Source organism: Sciurus carolinensis, chromosome 6 (assembly GCF_902686445.1).
Source record: "Sciurus carolinensis chromosome 6, mSciCar1.2, whole genome shotgun sequence".
NCBI lineage: Eukaryota > Metazoa > Chordata > Mammalia > Rodentia > Sciuridae > Sciurus > Sciurus carolinensis.
The window spans coordinates 81393805-81417556 of record NC_062218.1 but is presented as its reverse complement, the minus strand read 5'-3'; the positions used below and the strand labels follow the sequence as shown (position 1 = coordinate 81417556).

Below are 23752 nucleotides of genomic sequence, written 5' to 3'. Positions count from 1 at the left end.
AGAGATGGGTATGTTCATATCTAATAAAATACTAAGCAGACAAAATTTACATCTATCTTAAACATAGAAAGATATTAAAAATATAGAGAAAAATAGATTTTAGAATTTTGAACAAATAAATACCTGCTTGAATACAAAGTAAATAAAAATGTTAACTGGTTATTTCTGAGAGGTAGAGTTGTATATGTTGCGTGTTTTTATTATCTTGTATTCTTTTTATATTTAAGAATTGAGACATCATATTTTAATCTGCTAAAATCTAAAGATAATAAATTAATGAAAAACTATCAATACTGTGCACTTGGGCAGTGAAATGAGGAAACATGCATACCAGGATGAAATTTGCTATTGCTCTCCCATAGAACAGACCTCCTATTAAGACATGAAGACTGTATCTTCAACTGTTTAATGTCTCCTACTTTTGCTTTAATCAATGAAATAAAGTAGAAAAGAACACTGCAGAATTTCCAATCCTAGGCCTTATAGCTTTCAATACTTCTTTTACTTCCTTGACAGCTCCATGAGAAGAAATCTAAGCTGGCCACTTGTGGATGAAGAACCATATGGAAAGCTGTCCTTGTCAACAGTCAGCACCAACTACCAGATATATGAATGAAGTTATCTTAGACAATCCAGTCTCAAGTCCAGTTGTCAAGTGATGGCTGCCATAAAAATGACCTCAGACAAAATCAGTCAAAGAAACACTCAGCTAAGTCCAATCCAAATTGTTGACCTAAGGAATCATGAGCAAATAAAAGGGCTGTTGATTTAAGCTATTACATGTTATAATGTGCCATGTAGCAATAAATGATCTCTTTATTCCTTACACAGTATCACTCTTAATATTTTGGTGATTTCTTTCTTTATTTATTTAAATGTGCAGGGATTGAACTCAGGGTTTCATGTGCTCTACCACTGAACTACTTCCTTCGGCCCCTACTATTCTTATGAACTATTTGTGCCCTAAGACAAAACTGAAATTACACTGTATGTACTAACTAGTTCTACAATTCTATGGTATCTTTGAAATGGGAACACATGCAGGGACTTTAGACTTTAATTCAGAAACATAAGGAGAGAATGAAACACTCGATGTAAGGACACTGCATTCTTTATACAAAACCCCCTGTGTGTACCTGTGGATTTTTTCTTCTAAGTCTGGGGGCTTTGATATATATGATTTAATGGTTTCTTACTCCCTTGTCAATGGATGTGAAGGAACATTGCCTGGGACCCTTGCACAGGAGCAATCTAGATATTTAAAAAAGTAAATTCAAGATCAACATCACCACCACCACCACCTTAGCACCAATAATGATGATGATAAACAGCAATATTCACTGAAGTAAAATCTTGGGCTAAACAATAGAGCCAGCACAGAAGAGTCTTTAAGAACATCCTGGAACCAGATACACTGCTATTTCCTTGTAACCTTGAGCAAGGCCTACACATGCTACGTAAATACTCTACCACTGAGCTACATCATCAGCCTCTTGAGCAAGTTATTTCATCCTTCTAAGCTCAGTTTGCTCATATGTAAAACAGGGATAATAACAGTACCTATCTTGTCAAGTTTTCAGAATTAAAGCATTAAGAATACAACCTAGCACATAGTAAGTGGTCAATAATTATTAGCTGTGTGTATTATTAATCCACATTTTATATGGATCTCAATCCTTACATTTATTTTTATTTTTTTATTTGTAGATGGACACAATAACTTTATTTATTATTATTTTTTAAGGTGGTGCTGAGGATCAAATCCAGTCCCTCACACATGCTAGGCAAGCACTCTACCACTGAACTACATACAATCCCAGGCACAGTCCTTACATTTTACAGATGGAGAAGTAGGACTTGCAGAGGCTAAACAACAAGTAACATAACAAAATTCCTAACCCACATTTTTTACTGCAGTACCTAAACCCTTTCATATCATGTGACCTGACTCTGGTATTTAAAACAGTCCAGGAGTGTCAACTAGATCCTAGTATCAGAGGTATGTTTTATATTTATGCAGCCTCTAGAGTTAGCTTAGAGCGGCACAGAAGTTTAGACTAGTCCCACCCATATACAACCACCACAACATGTCAGACGCTGACACTTTGGTTTCTACAACTCCCTTAGCCAGCCATGTAGCAGGCATACAAAAAATGATAATTGACATTTTCCACAAAATTCATTGTATTACCTCTTCATCACTGGCAGTCAGCTGAACTTGCCCTCTACTTCATTAAGATTATGAAAATGTCCAAACACAACACAGTGTTCATTGTACTTAATTTTTTGTTAACTAGAAGCTTTTTAATGAAAAGTTATTGCTATTTTAGAAGACAAAAGCTTTTTAAAAAGAGCTTCTAATTCTGTTATAATTTATAGATAAAACAATTATCATTTGTTAGATCTCCTTTTAACATTTTTAAATTTTTAACTTCTCTGTAGGAAGATAGAAGTGAAATGGTGAGTTCAACCCACAGAACTACTCCCTAAGTTTACTTCTATCTAAATTCAGCTTGGTGATTTTGAAAACAACCACTTTCCCAGACTCACAGGAAATGGTTAAGCAACCTCTGAGAAGTCATTTGTTTTTGTACCACAGACAATTTTTTGAGTTATTTTCAAATAAGAGTGTATCTCAAATCACCCAAGCATTCATCAACTGAAGGATGTCTACATGATGCTACAAATTATTGCTCTATTCCAGATTTTCTTATTTCTATAAAAAGAGAAATGGCAACTCATTTTTTAAATGAATTTTTACATATTATAAGAAAATTAATTCTCATGACTTTAAAACAAATCAGAAGATAAAAATCACTATAGAGAACAGACAAACTAAGCAACAAAGTTCTAAGCAACAAATTCCATAGTGATCTCAGACAAAACAAAGTCTGGAAAATCGTGGGGGAAAAAATAGATTTTTAGAGAAATTTCTCATGTACTGTAGTTGCTATTTCTTTTTTCCCTGTAGCACTAGCTGATTCCTCATACAGTAAAATTAAATACTTGGGATAAAAGATGGTAATTTTTAAAATTTTTTTTCTAATAAGTTGTACATGACAGTAGAATGCATTTTGACACATTGTACATGGTTCAGAGTCACAATGGTCATGTAATCATACATGTATATAGGGTAATAATGTCCATCTCATTCCACTGTTCTTCCCACCCCTATACCCCTCCCCTTTCCTCTCTCCCCTCTGCCCAATCCAAAGTTCCTTCATTCTTTCCTACCCACCACCCCTTATAGATCAGCATCCACTTATCAGAGAAAACATTGTTCTCTGGGGATTGGTTTACTTTGCTTAGCATGATATTCTCTAGTTCTGTTCATTTACCTGCAAATGCCATAATTTCATTCTTCTTTGAGGTTGAGTAATATTGCATTGTGTATATATACCACAGTTTCTATATCAATTCATCTATTGAAGGGTATCTAGGTTGGTTCCACAGTTTAGCTATTATGAATTGAGCAGCTATGAACATTGATGTGGTGGCATCTCTGTAGTATGCTGATTTTAAGTCCTTTGGGTATAGGCCAAGGAGTGGGATAGCTGGGTCAAATGGTGATTCCATTTCAGGCTTTTCTAAGGAATCTCCATACTGCTTTCCAGAGTGGCTACACCAATTTGTAGTCCCACCAGCAATGTATGAATGTACCTTTTTCCCCACATCCTCACCAACACTTATAATTGCTTATATTCTTGGTAATTGCCATTCTGACTGGAGATGAAATCTTAGTTTTGATTTGCATTTCTCTAATTGCTAGAGATATTGAACATTTTTTCACGTTTGTTGATCAATCATATTCATCTGTGAAGTGCTTGTTCAGTTCCTTAGCCTATTAGGGTTATTTGATTGGGTTATTTGTATTTTTGGTGTTGTTTTTTGAGTTCTTTATATATCCTGGAGGTTAGTCTCTATCTTATGTGCATGTGTTTAAGATTTTCTCCCATTTTATAGATTCTCTCTTCATATTATTGATTGTTTCTTTTGCTGAGAAGCTTTTTAGTATGAATCCATCCCATTTATCCATTCTTGGTTTTACTTTTTGTGCTTTAGGAGTCTAGTGAAGAAGTCAGGTAGTAAGCCAACTTGATGAAAATCTGGGCCTACTTTTTCTTCTATTAGGTGCAGGGTCTCTGTTCTAGTGCCTTTCTTTGATCCACTTTGAGTTGACTTGTGTGCAGAGTAAGAGATAGAGGTTTAATTTCATTTTGCTACATATGAATTTCCATTCAAAGCACCATTTGTTGAAGAGGTTATCTTTTCTCCAATATATGTTTTTTGCACCTTTGAAAGACTAATTTTTTTTTTTTTTTTTTTTTTTTTTTTTTTGCGGTGCTGGGGATTAAACCCAGGGCCTTATGCTTGCAAGGCAAGCAAAGCGTTCTACCAACCAGCTATATTCACAGCCCTGTAATTTTTAATATAAAAGTTTTCTTCCTCAGTGATAAAACTCTACTTACTAATTTTTAAGTATGTTTTTTATTGTAAATATTTCCGACACATTTTACTACTTTTCTGTCTCTTACAAACAATAGTCTAAACATATGGTCATCATTGTGGAAAAATCAATGACTGCACTGTCACTTGTTGGGACTTAGTTCAGTATTCTGGCTGAAAGGGTAGGTAATGACACTCCCCAACCCCAATCTCAGAACTTGGTCAATTTGCCTAAAATGCATTTTAATTAACAACTTAAGTCTTATAGCAAATCATATTGCATGCATCTTATTTTGCTTTTTAAGTTTTAGTTTAGATTTATTCACTGAATGGAATTTCACTGCAGCTGTTTATTTTTCAGGGGATTTGTAAGTTCACATGAAGGCCAGTTCTGATTATGATTCACAGTATCAGACAGTAAACATTTCTTCTGCTTACAAATATTTATTTGATATAGTCAATTTTATAATCTGGGAATTAAGGTAAATTTAAAAAGCAGCAGGATGGATTAAAAATGTGTTTAAATAAACTTGAATTTTTATCCTTGATACTAGAACCATACATAAGACTTGTAATTTTAAATACACAATAAATTCTCATGACCAAATTTTTTTTATTTTCTCAGGTTCAGAAAATCCCCAAACACTCAAATTTAGTAAGATATGAAGAGTTACCTAAAAAGTTATAACTTTAACTAAACCAGATTTTTAAAATCTAAAACTAAGACCATATTAAAACAATTATATCTATTATTTAAATCTTCAAAAGTTGTTTAAAAATCATTGTGATAGTTCTGGGTGTATAGCTCAGTAGTAGAGCACTAGTCTAGTATGCACCACTCCTTGGTTCAATACCACACAAACAAAATCATCTTGTCTAATATAAATAAATGGCTATAAAACTTTAGCGAAAGTTAAAACATACTAGCAAATGATTAAATTAGGTAAATGTAATTACATGGCTATTTTGGTGAACTGACCAAGGATATTTTGGCAATATCATGAACCATGCCCAAATAATCCCACTCCTATCTCTTCCTCAATTCTACCTACAGAACACATCAACAAACACAGAGATCATTATAGTAGCTGTAAGTTAATTGTAGGGAAAAACAAAATCAATCTTGTAGAAACTCTCTGGACTCAATAAAATCACGATGGTCCTTGAAAGTGGAAGAAGGAAGCAAAATAGAGTGAAGTAATATAAAAAGGACTTGCCTTGCCTTTACCAGCTTAGAAGATGAGAAAGGAACAAGGAGCCAAGGAATGTGGGTGAAGGAAATGGATGCTGCCCAGAGTCTACAGAAGAGAAGATGGCCCTGGCAACCCCTTGACTTTAGTAAAATTCATGTCAGGTATGACTTGCAAAACTATAAGATAATAAATTTGGGTTATGTTTTTTAAATTTGTGATAATTTGTTACTGTGGCAATGTAAGTCTAATAAACTGGTTCTCAGAGCACACACACCATTCGTGGCTGGTCAGCTCCACACCAGCACTGCAGGTTAATAAGAAATTTGCCCAAAGCCAGTCATGACATTTCCAGTTATGCTTGGTAGAGCTATTAGGTAATTCAACTAACTTATGAAACAGATGAAGAAAGGCTTTCTGAGAAAATCGGCTGAAATCTTTGGAAAGACTGAATGAAAGCAAGTCAACTAAAACTCATTGAATCAGGTATGAGACTAGGGAAAAAACAACATCTAGGCAAACTTTGTACTCAGATTACTTTGCAGGTGTCAGATTTTCACTTCGTCTTATGATGGATTATAGAGACAAACTTGGGATGACTGTATGCTTTAATTTTGTTCTGTTTCCCTTCTTTGTTTTGCCTTGGGGACAAGCTGCAGTCATAGAGTCAGTTATATGACAGGGCCACTTAGGTAAAATTGGGAGTCCCAAATTTCTTCACAAAGGAAGCAGGAAAAATAGTCTCTTCAGGCTATACAGTATGAGGGAATGCCAAGGGGGAGAGAATCAGAAAGAGGATCTCCTAACTCTATCTACTAATCCACAAAAATTACAGAAAAGTCACACATGTGCATGAGAGATCAAAACCAATCAATAAAGCAAAGTATATTAGTTTCCATTGCTGGTGGAACAAATTACCACAAACTTGGGGGCGTAAAACAACATACATTTATTATTCAGTTCTGGAAGTCAGAAGTCCAAAATGAGTCTTACTAGACCAAAATCAAAATGTCAACAGTGCTAAGATCCTTTAGGGGCTGTAGGGCAAAATCTATTTCCTTGTCTTTTTAAGTTCTAGAAACTGCATTCCTTGGCTTGTGTCCCTCTCCATCTTCAAAGTCAGCTATGGCCTTTTGAGTCTTATACTATGGCAATCTGATACTGAATATTCAATCTCTCTCCACCACTTTTAAAAACCTTTACATTGGTCCTATATAGATATCCTGGATAACCTCTATTTTAATGTTAGCTGATTAGTAACTGTAACGTAACTGCAACCTTAATTCCCCTTTACCAAGTAGCCTAAAATATTTTCAGGCCCCAGGAATTAGGATGAGAACATCTTTGGGAGTCATTGTTCTGGCTATCACATAAAGGCTAAAAAGACATGAAATGAGTTTAGAACCACTGTCCACAGAAGACAAAACAGAACTCAAATTTTGAACTCAAGCAGGCTGACTGCCTGCTAAAACAAAAATATCAACATTCTTCAGAGGATTAAAACAGAATCCAGAGACTACACAATATGAAATTCACAATGTCCAGAATACAATCCAAAATTACTTCACATATACTATTTCACTACTATTTATTATCAATGGTAAAGACAATCAATAGATAAAGGAATTTTCAAATAAATAGTTTAAAGATGTATTATAATAATGCTCTAAGATAAAGAATAACATTAAAATAAATGAGAATAAAATTCTCAGCAAAAATAAATTAAACAAAAGGGAAATTTTAAGCTGAAAATGTAAAAAAAATCATTAAACAGCTTCAAAAGAATGGTGATGGAAAAAAAGTCAAAGATTAACAGACATTATTCAATTTGAAGATCACCTAGAAAAGAAAGATTGAGGAAAAATTGAACCTCAGGGATGTGTAGGATAATATCAAAAGGACAAATATTTATGTAGCTGGAGTTCTACAATGACAAAGAAAAATTGGGGGCAGAAAAATTATGTAAAGAAACAATGGCCCCAAACTTTACAAAAATGGTGAAGACATAAATTTAGATATTCAAAAAAAAAAAAAAGAAAAGAAAAAAACTATATATGAATAACCCCCAAGAAAACCAAACCAAAACACAAATAATCAGACCAAAGTAAAGAAAAACTAAAACATCAGCTAGAGGGGGGAAAAAAACAAAACAAAAACAAACAAACAAACAAAAACATTGGACAGGACAGATGGCAATGGGGGTAAGGAAAGGAGGATGTGAATGAGAAAGACAGTAAAATGAATCATACCTAAATTTTCCATGTTCATATATGACTGCACGACTAATGTAACTCCACATCATGTACAACCACAAGAATGGGAGGTTATACTCCATGTGTGTATGATATGTCAAAATACATTCTACTGCCATGTATAACTAAAAAGAACAACAAAAACCCTGACATATTCAAACAGTGTAATAAATTCAAATTATCATGAATTTCTTAATAGAAAACTATGAAGACTCAGAAACAATGGAACAACATCTTTAGAGGTTTTATATAAAAAGAATTATTATATTTTTACAATCTCTGTATAAATGTGGATCTGGAATATTAAGAATTCTTTGGTCAATAAGATAACAAATAATCCATTTAAAAGAATGAGCAAAAAATTTGAATAGTCATTTCATAAAAGATGAACTAATGGTCAGGCATGGTGGCATATGCCTATAACCCCAGTGGGTCAAGAAACTGAGGCAGGAGGATAGGAAGTTCAAAGTCAGCCTCAGCAACTTAGCAAGGTCCTAAACAACTCAGTGATACCTTGTCTCTAAATGAAATACAAAAAAGGGTTGGGGATGTGACTCAGTGGTTGAGTGCTCCTGGGTTTAAACCCCAATACCAAAAAAAAAAAAAAAAAAAAAAGAATCATGAAAAGATAACCTCAATAGTTGTGAGGAAAATGCATATTAAAACACACAGAAATACTACTACATGACCATTAGATTACCTAAAATTATAAGATTAATCATATCAAATTAATAAGCATTCTCATATATTGCTAATAAAAATATGAAATTGCTTGAAAGTTTGACAGTTTCTTAAAAAGTCAAAACATACCGCCACCAGATGATCCAGTCAAACAATTGCCAGGTACTTCCCAAGAGAAATAAAACAAATGTCCACACAAGGACTTGACTACAGTGTTCAAAACAAATGTCCATCAAGAGGTAAACAAATTACCATATGTTTTTATAGTGGAATACTATTCAGTATTTTTAAAAAGGAACTATTATGCTGAATGAAAAAAGAAACAGGACAAAGTGATTTATATAAAATTCATATAATTTCATTTGTATACAATTCTAAAAAACACAAAATCATCTATATTTACAGAAAGTAGACCAGTGATTGCTTAAGAATGGGGGATAAAGGGAAAGCTGGGATTGTAAAGTCCTCCTTTTTGTTTTGCCTTAACTTCAAGTTCAGAAAATATACCACCAAGAATCAGGAATATACAACATTTCAGTACTCTGATTTTAATTATACAAAGGTCAATCTTACAGGCATATTCAATTGAATAATTATTATACATTCACATGTCAGACTCCAAGCCTTTGATTCACTATTGTTTCAGGACCTCCACAAGTTCTGCTTAAAAGGATTAATGATACCAAAAAAACCAGCAGAGAGAAGGGGTAATTTTCTAGCAAGTTAATAGGTATTTCAAGGTATTTTGAAGGGATGGGTTAGGATGGGGGAAGTATTAAACCTCCTTTCCTAGAGTCCTAGTTCAGTCAGGGGAACCTACATGCATATGCTGGGACATATATATTTACATGTGATCATTTTGCCCTGTCTTACTTGGGGAAAAAGGGGAGGGAAGACAGTTTTAGGATTATTACTGATATCTTAAACTTTAAACTTCACAGCTTCAGTGATCTCTATTGTACCATACCATAACAAGATTCTACAGACTACAGAGAATCTTAATATCACTGACAACCCTGCTATGGCCAGGTTAACACTAGCAACAATTTTATTTCTTCTGCAATGTGTCTAGTAATCAAAGACTTGACAGATACCTTAAATTATCTGGTGATCATTCCTTAACCTCAAAGATAAAAGCAAACATAAAGTGATAAACACCAGTTAGAAACTACTGCAGGTTCAGATTCAGAAATAATTTTTGCATTATGCCACACAAGGATTTTTTTATATTAACTTCTGCTAACACATCTGGAAAATAAAACATCAAGCAGTTTATACAAACTAAGACAGTTCTGCTTTGCTTCTTAAAATTGTTATTTTAGTTGAAAAAGAAAATATCAAAACACAAGAGAAAACTTTCAGACTAACCACCAAAGACACATGAAAGTCCTGGAAATGAAAAAAGCACACATTTCTATATATGGAGACATTATTTAACCACATATTATGTCCCATAAAAATGAAGCTAATGCATAAGTGAATGTTCCTCTCCATCTCATTTTATTCTACGGGATAAATGGGACCAGAAATGGCCTTATGTGTCTGTGTGTATGAGAGAGACATGGTGGGTGGCAGTAGTTGCTGGAAAGAAAAGAACTGCATTTAAAGAAGTCATAGGTGCTAATTCAACTTCTTAATTAGATTTTCTCTAAGAAAAACAGAATAAAATGACCTCTAACAACTTTGGGAGAAGACCAATCTGTGTTTGTGCCTTACCAGCATTTCAAGCTGACAAAATGCCGATTAGAAATGTGAGGGTTCAGCCCTACAGGAGAACACCTAGTTGAAAACCAGTGTATAGCTCAGTGTAGTACCCTCCTATCCCCACTGCCAGCCAAGTGGAAATCATATTATACCAAACTAATTACAGATGAACTGTCACATGCATGATTAAACTCCATAGGCTGATCCCATGTGACCTGCTAATGCCCAGGACCAAAGCTTGGGAACATGGATCAAGCTTAGTAATTTATGGCCCCAAAGACCCCAGAAAAAAAGAGGGTTAATTCTAGTTCTCTTAAAGATCTGGATCATTCTATGGTAGAGCAGGGATGGGACAAAGAACACTGTAGCATCCTGAGTCCTTAGATAAGGACAAGTATTAAAAAAAATTGAACTTAGTTATATATGTTTTTATTTCACTAAAATTAAGACAAGTCCAGAAATCACTAAAGAACTAAGAAGCTAAATGATATATCTCTACAATGTGTGAAGTGGTGGTCTGGTCATATGGTTTGAAATGGGGCAGCTTTTTGAAAATCCTTTGTATAAACAGAAATAGGCACAAAAATCATTTTTTAAAAGATAACTAGTTAAAAGAGAACATGTGTCCTTCCAGCTTTAGAACCACCCAAGTTTAAAATAAGGGATTCTAAATCTTCTAATAAGCAAAATATCTGATAATATGGCTTCTAAGACATGCCTGGCCAGAGCATTTCTGCCTCGTGATGTACATCTATCCTGAGAAACTTGCCACCAGTTCTAACAGCCCCACTTCCTACCTGTTGTGGACGTCTAGTTATTCTTCCCCAGTGAGGTTTTAATGCTTAGAGTAGCAATTTCCCAAGATGTAGTATGGGTACCATTGGGAAGTCCTGATACCCTCTTAGGGGGTCTTCAAAGTTAGAAGTATTTTTGGAATAACAACATCTTATTTTATACTTTCATTTCTTTCTCTTATGAGCATATGGCAGCATTAACTGGGCTACATGACAAGGTGATACACACAGACTGAATGCAGAAGAAAATCTGAAAACCCAATTTGTCTTCTAATAAGCCAGATATTTGCAACAATGTAATAATACCTCCCATTTGTCTTTTTGTTTTAGAAAAGTTTTTTCATAAAAATGTTATTTATGTCAACATATAAAAGGTCTTTTACTGTTTTAAATAAATTAATATTTAAAGTTTTTCTCAGTGTTATTTTCTAACAATAATTATCTAAAGCTGTAACTCATATAAATAAAATCTCTTAGGGGCTCACAATTAAGAATATAAAAGGGGTTGAGAAGTACAACTCTGTCTTTAAATATAAAGTAAAACTCCCAAACACCTCAGACATCTTTATTTGAGCATACCAATCTCACTGTACTGCTTGAAAAAGCATATAGAGCAAATACACAAAGTAAAGAAAATAAATATAGAAGGTCTGGATCACTCCTTGACAGGACATGAATGAGACAAGAGGTTTGGCGTCATCCTGGATACCTGGGTCCAGAAAAAAATGACCATATATTCTTTGAGCATTTCCCAGCAGAAATATAAATACCAATAACAGCTTTCTATGGAGAAAGTCAGTCACTTTACCCTCAAATTTCCAGCAACGAACTGTCCAAAACTGAAGGATCTTGTTATAGACTTGAATTGTGTCCCTCCTTCCAATTCATTTGTTGAAATCCCCCAAATTCACTTCCCCAATGTGACTATTTGGAGAGAAAGCCCTTTAAGGGTAAATGAGATTGCAAGTGCAGTACCCTAAGCCATATACGATTTGTATTCTCATAAGAAGAGAAAGAAACATCAAAGTTCATGCCACACATACAAAGAAAGGGTCATATGAGGACACACCAAGAAGGCATCTTTCACTAAAGGAGAGCCCTCACCAGAAACTTACCATGTTGGTACCTTCTGTCATTACAGCAGCCAAAGTAGGCCAATACAATACTACCTGTACTCTTCCTATACAATCTCCCCATAAATATGACAAGTAAGGAGGAGAGGAAGGTATGAAAAATTTTTAAGGGAGAAGGGAAGAGTGAATCAATGTCTTCCCAGTATCATATACCATAATTTGAGTTATGAAGTCACTAAGGTAATGTTAAAGCTTTGTTCTTCTTGCAGTGTCGTTTTATTTTTATCCTTCAACACCAAGACATTCTTTTTTTTTCTTTTCCTCCTCTTTATGGTTATGCTAAAATTTGTGTTTTCATATTTTAGTTTCTGCTGCAACTAACCAATCATACTAATTCTGTTATATCACTAATAGAGAGCCCCACCTTTCAATGGCCTTGCCCAATGGACAGACAAGTCATAGCTTCAACTCCTTTACTCTTTTCAAAAGGCCACATGAAAGGTTGTATGTGACCAATTCATGTCCACTTGTGAACTCTAGGGAATATGAGAAAATTCCTTTTGAAAAGCTAAATCCAATTGATTTGGAATTGCTTTTGTGGCTCTCCAATATAGGGCACAGTACTCCAATACAGGTCCCCCAGAAGGCCCTGCAACACTAGAAGAAGAAAAACTGATTTAACTTACGTCTCAGATTCACAAGAGCTCTCCAGATACAAAGTAAGCACCAAACAAGAAAGACAGAAAAAGGAAAATTTTGGGTCACTCTTCAAGTTTGATTTTGAAAATTCTTCAGAATAAGAGCTTCTCTCCAGCCATATCATCTTTATCCTCAAATACAGACACACTGTCTTATTTAGCACTGTCTCCTCCATACAAAGCACAGTAAATACTCAATTAATGCATGGGGGAAGTTGAATAAACACTGAAGAAGATTATTTAAAAAACATAATTTGGAATTACATGTATTTGCTATACAAAAGTTCATAGAAAAAGGAAACAGGCATTGAATTTGATCTTCCTTAAAAAAGAGAATGAAAGAAACCCTCCAAGTTAGCAGTACAACCAAAACAGAACTATTATTTATGAGTTATGTGAATTAGCATTAATCTCAGATGACATTCATTGAGTATTTTATAATAAACACTATGTTAGATGCTACCTATGTAGAAAACAAAATTGTGTTTTTATCTGGTCTTCAGTGAACAAGAACGAACATCCTTTATATGGAGCCCAAAATGTAGTTCTAACCATGGAGTCCTAAATAAGTGGTACTTCTGCTTTGGTAACATACCATTTATGCTTCTTTGAACATCCCTGAGCAGAAAAGTAGATTCCAACTTATTCCTGTGCGAAAATATAATCGCTATCCTTAGATTTCCCAGAATCGACTGTGGTCCAAGGTAAGGAATATTTCTATTCTGTTCTCACGCAATCCACTCATATAGCTACTAAATAATTATTTCTTATATCCTTCACCTTGCTTTTGGTCAAAATACTAGCTTTTGTGTTTCATAAGTTAAAATATTACCTCTGTTGGGGCTGGTAGGGAAGGATCCAGATCATGGAAGGGTAGAGGTAGGCAGATAAGTCGCCACAATTCATAATAGATTCTTAGAGCCAAAAGCTGCTGCCAAGTTACATTCACTGAGCAAAAACAATAATGAGGGCATCACAGGAACCAGCAAAAATTAGTAAAACTAGCTCCTTTGAAGAAATATAACACAGATTTGAACTTAAAGACACAATCTGTTATGTGTATGTTTATTTGCATTCCTGATGCCTGTGAATTGGAACCTTGTTACCAATTAAATTTCCTTATTATTATGTGAACACTAACCCTTTTGGTCTATTTCAACTACAACTAACAGAAAAATTACACTCAATACCTGATCTAAGATTAAAACAAGTTTGACTTCTGTAAATAATGAGGTATTACATATTACATTTGCTTGAAGGAACCAGAACAACCTACCAAGGCCAAAATTAAACTGGATGTGGGAATGAAGGATTCCTCTACTCTCAGGCAACACTTCCTTGAAAATGTCACACATTTATGATTGTTAGCAAATACTGAATGGACAGAGTCCTGTATTGTCGTCAAGTCTTTAGTCAAGAATTAGGATATTAGCATGTACAACCACAATAATGAGAAGTTACACTCCATGTATATATAATATATCATAATACATTCTATCATGTATAACCAAAAGGAACAAATTTTTAAAAAAATAATTAAGATACAATAAATACCATTTGTTCCCAAATTTTCAAAATCTCACCATGTATGGTTGGAACACACCCACATGACCATGTACCTTAGATCACTATCAATATCAGAAAAAGTTTGAGCTGCTGTATATTTTAGTTTTTTAACTAAAGATCTGAAAACATCCTACGATATCCTTAAGTAAAAATCATAGAGTCAGGATTTAAATGCAGCAGTCTGAATTGTTTTTCATCATTATGCTAACTATGTCATAGTCTTACAAAATAGGTAGATTCATGGATAGATGTCCAAGATGAAAAAGAAAAGTACAAAACCAAATGTATCTGAAGGCAGAACTGTGGGATGGGACCTGTAATTCTCAGCCTGACAGTTTTCAAAAAGAGTATACTAACTTCTGAGTTCATGTTTAAAAAAAAAAAAAAAAAATAGCTCTGCCACCAGAATATAAGCTTCTCAAGGGCAGGGATCCTGCTGCATTCATATTTTTATCCCATATTTAAGACCAAAGTTTGAAATAACTTAGCATACAGTAAAGGTACATTTTAACATTTTTTTGGGAAGGGCATCATCATTTAAATACTACTATATTTCTAAAAAGAAAAACAGGCACAAGTAAAAAAAAATTAAAATATTTATAAAAGGAGGCAGTTTAAAACAGTATTGAAACTGGGCATGATGGGTGGTGCACTCCCAAAATCCCAGCAGTTTGGACAATCGCAGTTCAAAGACAGCCTCAGTGATTTGGTGAAGTCCTAAGCAACTTTGTGAGACCCTGTCTCAAAATTAAAGAAGGAAAAAAAAAAAGAGTTGGAGATGTGGTTCAGTGGTTTTCAGTGGTTGAGCACCCCTGGGTTTAATCTCCAGTACCAAAAAAAAAAAAAGTACTGAAGAAAATCTATATTAAAATTTCTACTCTATGCTTCTTCCCTGATCCCCATTCCCAAAATTGCCTCCCAAAAAAGAACAGTGCAAGGAAGGTTAATTTAGGTACATTTTATTTTAATCCTAGAAGACAAAAATAAGCAAAGAAGAACAAACTATTAACATGATGCAAAATGGAAGTCTAATAAGGAAAAACAATGGAAAGTTTTAAAAAGAAGAAAAATTAATTAAATTTGAACTCTATTATTCTTTGGTTTCATTAAAGTAGAATTAAGCCCAAGCATTCATCTTCTAAAAACTGTTACATAGTTATGTATACATTATAAAAAAATTTAGATAAAACATATACATATATATGCATAATCTATAATGGAATTAATATAGAAGTAAGGGAAAATTAAAAATTTACTATAATGCATCACTGAGTTCTTGAAGAATAAATAGGAGTTCAAAAAACATTGTCAATGACACGAAGGGACAAAATGTGTTGCCAATGCCACAGAGGAAGGACTTCTAGTTAAAATTCTGGTTAGGACACCTCGAATACAATAAGCATTAAGATACCAAGTACAATATGGTTTCCCATAGACTAAAAAAACATAGCAATTGGTACAGGAAAAGTATCTCGTTGCTTTTTTTGTTTTTTTGGTATTAGGGATGGAACCCAGGGGAACTTTATCACTGAGCTACATCCCCAGCCCTTTTAATTTGGTATTTTGAGTTAGTGTCTCACTAAGTTGCTCAGGGCCACACTAAGTTGCTGAGGGTTGGCCTGGAACGTGTGTCCTCCTGCCTCAGCCTCCTGAGTCACTAGGATTACAGGGGTAAGCCACCATGCCCAGTTTGCTTTGTTTATCATTATCATTACGATAAAGATCAAAATCCACAGTTATGCCACTTTATTAACTTAAGGGACAGCCAATATCCTTGCTAAGAAATATCAAATACTTTAGTTTCAATTTTCTTTTCCTAGGCTAAATTATTTATGCTGTTTATGTCAAACCTGTTCCCCAAACAAATTAACAATCTTAATCTTGTAAAATAATTTTAAATCCTTCCTCTTACTATAGGTATAAAAATCCTTAATGATCCTCAGGACACTTCCTAGAAAGTAACTGAAACTGTCAGCGATGCCTTACATATGCTCATTAATCTCTCAGGCAAATCTGTATACATGTAAATACCCTTGTAGAATCTAAAGGTAAAAAGTTTATTTTTAATTAATTCCATCAACTGGATATATTTTTAAAAGAACATCTTAACATAATTTCTTATTTAAAATGAAAATATGGCATTAGGCATAATGAATATCTGTGAATTCTTTAATAGAAAATGAGGAACACTGAACAGGATCTACAAAGGAAATTTATAAGAACTCTTTAATGTATATAGAAAGCTGATGCATTAGAAAATATCTAAGTTGTTGAATACATTTTCCAAACCTGATCTCAGATGAATTTGAACAAAGAATTATTTTACTGATTATTCTCTGAAAAATTTTTTAATCTGACTCATCAAACCAATAAGTCAAGTTGTGCATGTGTGTATGTGTATGGCAGACTTGTCAGACTTAATCTCTATAGCAGTAAATTTCCTGTCAATTTATAAGTGAGGGTCAGTTTTCTAACTATTAACCCACTTTTTAAAAATTAGTGATAATTACTCAAAAGGCTGAGATTGTAACCACATTTTTGTATACCAAGAATCATCCTCATTTAATTCTGTGCCCAAGAAAAAGCTTCTATATATTAATTCTTCAATTCTTCATGTCAATAGTATTTCCCAAATTAACTAAAACATAACTATGTACTCCACTACAATGAACATCTAAACCTGAACAAAGCTAATCATGCTTTAGTGAAAGTGTGCTTATTTATATTTAACTCAACACACTATACTATATCAAATCCCCAAGTCAGACTAGACCCTGCTCTCCACATTCAATTTTTTTTCTGTGTTTTTCCTTCAGTTGGAAATTATGAAGTCTTTCAAGCAAGTACTGACACAGAAGAGAAATTGTTGCTTTAAAAGTAATACATTTCTATGCAGGCATGGGGGCATACAGCTGAAATCCCAGCTACTCAGGAGATTGAGGCAGGAGGATTATAAGTTTGAGGGCAGCCTCAGCAATTTAGGGAAACCCTGTCTCAAAATAAAAAACAAAAAGTGGTTGAGCACCCATAGGTTCAATCCCCAGTAAAACATACAAACACACACACACACACAGAGCAGAGGTGGTGAGGATTAGGGATGTGACTTATTGGTAGACAGCCTCCGGGTTTAATTCCCAGCACTACACACAAAAAAGAAAGCAATATATTTCTTGTTCCCACTGACTGGCCCCCAATATTTCATGATCAGCCTGAGTTGTGTAACCTAATCTAGATACTGAAAGGACAATATCAATGGCCCCAAGGGCTGATGCACTTAGCATAGAAGAGCAGTTAAACCTAAGGGCATGTCAACCCAAACTCCTGCTCATGGTCTCTGTAAGCTTGGATATACCAGTTGCTCCCACTGAGTCTCCAGGGCTGTACCAGCCTCTTTTCTTAACCATGAAGGGAGGCCTTTTTGACAACTAAAAGTGGGCAAATATTACAAGATTTCTCTCTTCAAATCATACCACCAATACCAACTTAAAAAAGATCTTTTGTATCTTTAGCTCTCCCCAACCACTCCCATTAATCTCTATGCATTTTTTCTCTAAAGAACAACTTTAGAATGATGTAATGCTGTTCTAGTGATGAATATTCAGAGAGTTGTTTTAAATCTTACAAAGTAATAGTTTCAGATAGCTCAAAGCCTCCTCCCCACCAGAAATCTCTATGACAGTGAATGATACCTGAGGCAGTTGTCTGGGAAACAGTACTGCAGAGACTTGGCCATCATTTGCTGCAAGAGATAGGGAGAACACCCAACCCACAGAGGAATCCTTTTCTCACTGCATTCTCCATTCTCCTGTTCCCTTCCATGGAAGAGGCTTTACCCACAGAAACTTCTGGAAGACCTCTTCTACTTTCTTCATCCTATATCTTTGGGTTGGCTTCCCCCATGAAGCACCCTGGAGCTGGAAAAGACTTTGGGTCCCCCAATCTAGAAGTCCAGACAGCAGACTCAAGTTCTGTTTCAGTGACAACATTCTTGAAATATGTGGAATTCCCAGGAGGACCTTCATTAAGCAATACACATAAGAAAGAAAAGAACTTCAAAGGGTCTCCTACAATTAAACTGTTTTCCATTGTTTTCTGAAACTCTCTTAGAAGCCTGAATTTTATTTGGCAAATAGCTGGGTTTCCTCCTAGTTAAGATGCTAAGATTGGAATAAAAACGAAATAAAACAAAAAAACAAAAGGTTCATTGTTCAACCATAAACACCAGCAAAAAAGATATCAAAACCAGGTAATAAAAACAGTGAGCCACCACTCGCTGCCACCAGGGTGGGGAAAGGAGGATGACTCTACAGTCCTCTTTGTATTTTTTTCCCTTGAAATCAAACATAAAATATTCAGGAAAGAGAAAAGTCCTAACTTATAAGTAAGTATAATTTTTCTGACTAGGATAGCAAGAAAGCAGTATGATTAAATTTCTAGCAAATGTTTTCTCTCCTGCTAAGGCATCCAAACACCAGTCTTAACTTTTTCATCCCCATACTCAATTCTCTTTTATCCACCAGACCCACCAACCTCTCCTCTTCTATCCCTATCTTTCAACCCTACACAACAGTGCCTCTGCTCTCCATTGCAGGCTCATTTCTAAACCAAAGACTTCTAAGGCTTAATGCATGACAGTTTTAAAAAATCTTTGCCCCGCAGCTTCCTCCTTTACCCCCAAATCTCCACATTCCTTTGATCTTTATTGGGGTTTCTCCTCTTAAGTTCCAGTTTTTCCTAAAGGTCTCTGAAGGATTTGAACTCTTAAAGTTGCTTCTAAAACAACCACACATGGATTACAACAATAGATCAGGTATTAGGGGACTCCTGAGCACCATTTTGTGGACTCTTAATGTTAGATTTACTGTTTAGAACACTAGGACAATGAGCAGCCTTCTCTACAAAAACCACAAGACATAAAGGCAGCTATACCACAAAAAGGGGTTCCAGAACTTCCCACCATTTCCAATCTTGGTTTCCTATGAACATTAAGAAAAGGTACATACTGAGGGATTTTTAAAAAAACATAAGAAGAAGAAAAGAAAAAGACTTTTTTCTGGCTGCTCCCACAGTATTATGAAAAGACCAAGTAATATGAGCTCAACTCCTAGCTTTCAAGACATGAGATAACTGACAGAACATGGCTGCACTGTTACCTCAACTGCCAAGAACCACAGGCCTAATCTAGGTGTAGTCCAAATTCTGAGGTGATCTTGGTTAAATTCTTCCATATCGCAATTTCTAATGTTTTCACAGAAAGGGTCACAACACTGCTAATAAGAATATTAGTTTCCATGGGCTGGGATTGGGGCTCAGTGGAAGAGCCCTTGCTCAGCACCACATAAAATATAAACAAATAAAATAAAGTTATTTTTTAAAAAAAGAATATTAGTTTCCTAATAAGACTAGTACATTAAATCAGCAGAAATGTGCACTTATTGGTGACAGATGCCATATAACCAGGTTAAAAAGATTATTTCTTTTTCATCACTAGAACACTGTCTTGGACTAAGCCTCATTACTTTTTTATTTCTTCTACATTTCCATATTTTTATTGGAGCATGAAAAAAAAACTGGATTCTTTCATTTATCTTAGGTTAATACTGTTTGATGACAGAATTGCATTTTGGTTTGGGGTTTTTTTGTTGTTTTTGTTTGTTTTTAGGATTTTTTGTAACTATGCCTAGCAGAAAATGTGAGTGTTCAAAAATGGTATCTACCTGACTACCCAGGAAATCACCCCTGCTTATTTTCCATATGATAATTTCTTTACCACTTTGAGACTGAGTTCTCAAAGACAATCTACAAATGAGAATCACTGACTACAACCATTTCTAAAATATGCTGTTTTTTATCTTGTCTCAAGACACTTTTAGAAATGTGTTAAGTAATAGCAAAGACTGTTTCTACCACTAAATTTCTAATGATGCTAACCCTCAATTACTATACAGTCCTATTTACCCCAAATGAAAAAACTTAGATAAAAACAGTTTAATTTATATTCCATCACACAGAGAAACTTATGAGCTTTCATTTCATTAGGTTTTCTTTCAATGCAATAATTTGTTATAGAACAATATATATACATATATGCTATATATATACACATGCATACATATACAAATACACATACATATGTATACATATAAACAAAATGTGGTAAATTCACATTTTTGAGAGATGATGCTAAAAAGGCTTTTAAAAAAGATATATATACCTATGGAACAACTAAGTTATAAAATAAAAAGATGAAACCACAATTTTATACTGCTTTATAACCCACAAATACCTAATTTGTTGCCAAGACTTTCCGTTTTAGAAATGAAAAATACTTTCAACTGGATACCAATCTGAAAATATAAACAAAAACAACTCTTTAAAATAAGAAAATCCACCTTGTTTCATTGTACACCAGGTTACACCAATAAAGTGATTTGTGGTTATTATTTTCATATAAAAAATATAAAGCTGTTTAAATTATCTTTTCAATTCTGGGACTTCAAAATACCAATGCTTTTCTAACCTCTAGATTTGTTTCAGATCACACTTTAAACTAGAAAATAGAGAAAAATATCTCCTATGTAAGAGCAGGAAATGTATTCATCAACATGTTTCCAAATCCTGAATTTGTTTCCCAAAAGCTCCCTTCTAGAGAACACTCCTGGTATCCTCAAAATGAAGTTGCTGATGTCTAGGCCCAACCTCAGAAACTGTCAATCAGATTCTGAGGGTAAACACTGGCTTTAGCATTTCTTAACATGAATTTGAGTTAGTCTGAAATATCCCAACCTTGCATGCAAAAGAGGACAAAGCAGATAGACACCAAATAATTATTTGTCTTCATTTAGTAGTACCCTTATCCAAAAAAATAATAATAATAATCAACAGAGTTGCCATTGATTTTTTTGGTTGTTGTAAATAAACAAATCACTACTTCCTAAAAGTTTCACCTAAACCTGCCTAATAGAATACAAGAGTTATTGTGAAACCAATCTTAAATCTCTCTCCCCATAAAATAGTCACCAGAGTGCCAAAGCCAAACCAGATGTCCAGTCTTCAGCTTAACAGTCAGCAGTCCCTCCCCAAGGGCAAAGCCAAAAATATCTCCCGGGCCAAATGGGAATTCCTGACCCTAAGGTCCATCCTTATAAGCTCCTTCTGGAGACATGCATTTTAAATGGGTTGCAGCAGCATGTGACCTGAACATATTAACATAGGATATTCAACAAATGAACCCATCATCAACAGGCAGAGAGCAGAGCCCAAGAAAATGGGCCATATCAGCAGCAACTTTTGACAGAAAATGGAGAAAAGACAGAAATCTCTACTGGAAAGATAAATCTTGAAAGTCAGAATGACAATAGAAACTAAATTCACTTCCTTTACAAATTTATAGGTCAGAGGGTAGAACCATTGAATTATTGAATTATTGAAGCTGTTCTTGTTAAGTTCCCACACCCCTCTATATATGGACATATGAGAAAATATAAGTGGTAAAGACTTTATTAAAAGAGGATGAACATGTAACACAAGCCAATACCAAGCTTGATAAATCCTGCAATAATAAATTCTAAGATAATAAAATACTCTGCAAGAAAACACCCAGAGCGATGACAGAATTATGTGTGCATATTTTCTGCGTTCAAAAGAATTAAGTACAAAAATAAACATATTTACCATTATGTCATGTCATGTTTGAAGACACTAAAAATCCTATAACAAACCTTCAAAAGTTTTGAAGTAAACCTGAAAAGTACCTCAAGTTACCAGCATCTAATTTCTTGCTGACTTTACATGTTGTGCTTTCTATTTTACCTGTTAAAGGATACTAGTTCAGGTTTCAAGGAGTGATGCTACAGTAACTAAAATGATGCATTTATCAATCTATCTCCAGCATCAACTCTGAAAATGTGAATAAGAATCAGAAATCCAATTTTCTACATGAAAATTAAGTATTGCTTTTTGTTGTTGTTGTTCTTTTCTCTGGGAATTTGCCACTGTCCTCTCAAATGTGATAATTTGCAAGTATTCACATCTAGAGTAGGATATTCTGAGGGGAGAAAATTAATTTTAAGACCTGAGAATGTACTTTAATCCTGTAGGTAAAGGTTCAGCAAAACAATTAGCACCAGTCTTGACCAAATGGGTGATTCAGTCTTGTCCCCTTTTTTTTCAATTAGGTGAAATTTCACATTTAAAATCCTACAAACATGGAAAATCCAAATATTCAGCCTAGACTAAAAAATAAGCCTTGGAATACTCATTTACAATGACTTAATGATCTGTATTAATACATGTTTTACACTCAAGTACTAGATGGTCCCTGGTTCCTTTCTGCTCATATCTTCTTTAACTCTGAGGAACTTTACCAGACTATTCTTAGAACCTTAGCACTTACAGGTAGAACCTAAATACGAAAGAAAATTCACAGTTGAAGTTGCCATCCTAATTAAACCGTACAGACAGAAAGATGGCAGTAGAATAAAGCAGTCTGAATTAGGGACATGGAGAATATAATGAATGGTTCTTAATCCCATGAATGAAGTAAAGCATTCTACAACAGTCTGGCTGGGGTCTGGGATATAGTGGGCAATATCTCTTGGGTGGCAATTAACTCACTCAACAAGGTAGACTATTTCTCCTATTAATGCAATACTCTATCTGAGGTAACCAATCATCCCGCAGGAAAACACGTGTCACATAGAGAGTGAATCCCCTAATTTTAGTATGTTGGCTTCCTTATTAGCAGTTTTCCTACTTTCTATCCTAAAGGGAAATTCACAAACTCAAATGCTGCAAAATGCTTAAGACATCTCACTCCTGTATTGTTGACTCAGGCACTTCAGGTTCAAACAAAAGCTATTAACTAGGGTGGGATTTATTCTCCCCATTCGGTAAAAGGCAGTGGCTGTTTTCAGGTTGCAGGCTCCTGCTTTAATTCTTGCCCTACACTGTGATATCACCGTGACAGATCTTTGATATTCAATGAGTCCTTGATTGAAAAACTGATAATATCAGGAGTCAGTGAAAAGAAGATTGATCGCCCTGCAGAGTGCACCAGGAACAGACAGGAAGGTGGCAATGGGAGCAGCACCTCGGCGGCACACGGCAGGGGACAGCAAGTTTTTCCGTAAGTTTCCCTTCCTTCCACGAAATTACCCGGCCGAGACCCGCATCCCCACCCGCCCTATTAGAAGTCACGCCGGCAACTCGCTGAAGGACAGGAGGACAGCTCCGCACGCACCGGCAGAAGTGGGGTTTGGCGGCGGCCACAGTTTAACCCTTCCTGCTGAAGAGTGGAGGCTGACACCGCCTTCTACGGGGGGAAAGCCAGGATGCCAACTTTCCCGC

General features: G+C 34.9%; 1 protein-coding gene across 3 annotated transcripts in view; it reads right to left on the bottom strand.

Moving 5' to 3' along the window:
* The window catches only part of Lnpep (leucyl and cystinyl aminopeptidase), a 91179-nt gene that overhangs the window by 65497 nt on the left and 1930 nt on the right, over positions 1-23752 (bottom strand). The gene's annotated exons all lie outside the window — the stretch shown is intronic.